Source organism: Lucilia sericata, unplaced genomic scaffold, assembly GCF_015586225.1.
Source record: "Lucilia sericata isolate MDLA Ls3-8-SP2 unplaced genomic scaffold, ASM1558622v1 Contig000068F_arrow, whole genome shotgun sequence".
Lineage (NCBI taxonomy): Eukaryota > Metazoa > Arthropoda > Insecta > Diptera > Calliphoridae > Lucilia > Lucilia sericata.
Window position 1 is genome coordinate 759,930 of NW_023994102.1, and position 4,272 is coordinate 764,201.

A 4,272-nucleotide genomic window follows, 5' to 3' on the forward strand; every position below is an offset into this window, starting at 1 on the left:
CATCGAAATGGAATTCAAATTTTGTTGTTGTTATTATAATGTAGACACATAATATTATTATTATCAATTATATAATTTTGAATAAATCAATTAAAATAGAAAATATAGCACTTTGTATACAATGCCAAAAAAAGTTGCTTAGGTTTCGAACAATACTGTATATATATATATATATATTTTTTTTTTTTTTTTCTTAAAAGTTCCTTTTTATTGTCAAAAATATATATAAACCAAAATATGAAATTAAAAAACCGAATCAACGAATATTTTATCCTAATTGTACTCAACACTAACAATTAAATGACAGCTAAGTTAAACATAAAACAGCACAATAGTTAATATAAATTTACAATTTGTTTATGAATATCACAATTTTATTCATGATTTTTAAGGCTAAAGTGTGCTTTAATTATTGTGTGCATTGAAAGCAAAATAAGATTTTTTATAAATACAAGCTTAAGAAGATAAATATATTCAAATTATTTCATACAAATTTGGCTAAAGTGTGCTTTAATTATTGTGTGCATTGAAAGCAAAATAAGATTTTTTATAAATACAAGCTTAAGAAGATAAATATATTCAAATTATTTCATACAAATTTTAAATTGCTCTTCATTTATTAATTTCTTAATTTCAATTTGTATTTTCTTAATATCACTTTTTTAATTGAGTACAATAAAATATATCCCTAAAGTATTTTATTTTATTACTATCGAAATGTTTATTATTTTTGGCGCAAGAGTAATTATAACCAACAACCCTGTTGCAGTTTCCTATAACTTGGTAAATAATGCACACTATAGTTAAAGCACACTTTAGCCTTAAAAACCATTAATAAAATTGTGATATTCATAAACAAATAATAAACCAATATTAACTATTGTGCTTTTTCATGTTTAACTTGGCAGCACTGTTCAATTTGGCTGTCATTTTATGTTTTAGTGCCTATCCACACATACGAACTTTAGTTGAGAAACTTTTTCTTAATTCTGTTTTAACCCCTCGTCTATATAAGACTAATATTTATCACAGCACTTATGCCATGTCTATATAATAAATATTGCTAAACGTCAAATTGTTATCATGATAAAAAATATATAAATACAGACGGCATTTATTAGAGTTATAACGGCGTTATGTCGTCTAAATACTTGTTTAGAAAACGTCTTGATAACAAACGTCATTTTATTGTAAAATTTGTTTAGAATTTTGTTTTTGTGCAATTAAAATTGATTTTTAACATAAGTTTTAGTGAAAGTAGTTTTTATTTACAAAATTTGCATTTAATTTTAATTATTTTTATAAAATATAGCATTATTTCAATAAAATTATCTGTAAGTTGTCGTGATGAAATCAGCATTTTGTTACCCTTATGCATTAACATAAACAAAAAACTGAAAATTTTTCTGCCGACTTTTTGTCAAGTGCCGTGATAAATATTTGTCTAATACAGACACGGGGTTATCGGCAGAAAAATTATCAGTTTTTTGTTTATGTTAATGCGACAACTTACAGATAAATAATAATTTTACTGAAATTCTTATATTTGTCAATGGTTTATTGAAGGTGTTTTAAGTTATTTGACATTAATGAATAAGTAAAATCAATGTTTTATTGAAGGTGTTTTAAGCTATTTGACGTTAATGAATAAGATTTTCCTGAATTTTGCATAAAACTGTTTAATAAACCTAAAACAAGTTCTTATAAATAGTCGTAAAACTCAAAGAACTTACATTGAATACAATTTGTTATATATAAATATCGTCATTTGTAGCAACTTTTAAGCGATATTATCAAAATATATTTTTGCGGAAGCAAGGTTATGCTACGTTTCCACTGAGGCGTTTTGAGCAAATCTAGTTGATTTGTCCAAAACTAGTTGAAATCATGTAGATTTCCCATACATTTTTGACTAATCCAAATCTACTTAATCTACTAGATTTGATTTAAAACATGTCGAAAATGTATTTTTTCGAACAAGATTTGCTTATGCAACACTGCGTTGTGTCTAGGATAAGCAAATACGACTATAGGCTATCCATTCAAATTGAATGTTTTCATCGAAAAAGTGACATATTATTTCAAAATAAAAAAAGAACAAATAATAATTTTAAAATTGTTGGCATTTAGTAAATAAATTTATACAATTAAAACAGTAAGTTTGTATTTTTAATGTTTAAATTAAAAAAAAAAAATATTTTATTTTTGTTATATGACAGGATTTGTTCGAAAATTCGAATCTCAAAAACGTTTTTGCCTCTAGGGTAAGAACGAATGGGTTCCAAACAACAAATAAATTAATATGAGAGGGCATATCAATAATTATATTTGATTGTGTAAATCCTCTAGTCTCAATAGTTAATAATGTAAGTTTGTGTATCGTTAAATATTGTATTCGCTGTTAATTAAATGTGATAAATAAATACGATTTATAACGTTTAAGAAAATATTAATTGTGTTCTTAATTTAATAAATTTAGTTTCAATTGTAACAATGTATTCCTACTTTTTTATTTTATTTATTGGAACCCATTCCGTTCATACCTCTAATATTGCCTCCGGAAAATCGTTAAATCAAAAGAAAAATCGCTTGATTTCCCGCTAATAGCTAAAACATATTTTTCCCCGATGTAAACCTTACCTCATATGATGTAAACCTTACCTCTGGGAGAGAGCTTTCTTACAATCTAATACGTTCTAAGATTTAATTCTATCACCTGATATCGCCTTAATTGCCTTCTGGCTGTCGCCATATTTATTCTAATCCAATTTCCACATTCCGTTATTGCTCGGGCTTCTGCCTGGAAGCTTGTGTTATGTTTAGGTAAACGGTAGTATATTTCTATTTCTGGCTGTTCAATATAGACCCAGGCCCACTTTTCCCCCAATTTAGTTCCATTCGTGCAGCAACGGATTTCTACTGGTATTTGCTCTAATGCTTTACTTGACCAAGACATTCTATTTGGGATCAGCGTTTCTAAGTTTCCGACATACATACAGGCACGTCCGATGATTGTGTATAACCTTCTAATGAGTCCAGTATACATTGATGAAGTGTCCTCTAATAGCTTTTCGTCAGTTCCCCTAAAGTAAAGAGCCGTTCGGCTGTAAGCGCCACCTCATATCTTAATATGTTTCAATGGGTGAAGTATCTAGCAACGTTTCCAGAGCCTTGGTTTAAGTAGTGCACATGGCACCACTTATACCCAAGCAGCATGTACGTTGAACTCCCTGTAGTAGTTTGATATTACACTTTTTGTCCAGATTATTGAAGCATAAGCTAGAATTGGTCTAATTACACTTTTATAAAGCCAATTTGTCATAGTAGGACATGCGTATAGTTCTCCTTTAACATTGAGGCCTCCGGTTCAGCCCGGCTCAAGGCCGTATTCAGAGCCTCTTCAGCTCTTCTATAATAAAACTAGCCTATTGGCCATAATCGGTTGGAAATTTCTACTTAAAAAAGTTATATAAAAAATATAATCATATAACAAATACTTTTTTTTAATTATATATCCAATCCAATCGACATATACCTCTATATAGGAAGTTGGAGCCCCGAACAATTAATTAATCAAAAGTATTATTTGGTCTCCACCAATTAAATCAAACATAACCTTAAATGAGGTAAGTAAAATAAACATCGCATAAGTTGGAAACAGTTATACGGAGTAATGCACTTAATTGGTGCAAGTGAGAAGCACCGTACAGCCAAAATTTAAAACCTAACTCAAGTATTAACTCAAAATGCCAAAAGATTAATAATGAAAGTTCATCAAAACCAGCTAAGAAAAACAATCTCCAGCAAAGTCAGGATACTGTATCCCTGACATGGAAATAATCGACCAATGTAAAAGATAGATGCGTGATCCCAATCTTTAAAAATTTGAAAGTCTGTTAGTCAAATGACTACCCAACATAGAAAACAAAGTCATCAAAATTAATACATATATTTTTGACGTCTCAACAAAATGCACAACACGCGTTGTACGCGGCAACGCGTTATAGGCTTCTGTCAAAAAAAGTTGAAATAGTGTATTTTCATTTAACAAGTTACACATAGCTGTTTGTAACGCGTTTGCCGCGAAAAGTTCAGCAACTTTTAACTTTTGACGCGTCGGCAGCTGATCAGGGTTGCATTTTCTTTTGTGTAGAATAAGAATAATCTAAAATGAAATAAATTTCTTCAACAATGGAAGAAAAATAATAAAAAATATACAAAAATTTAAAATTTCGATTTTTATACCCTTCACCTTCGTGAGAAGGGTATATA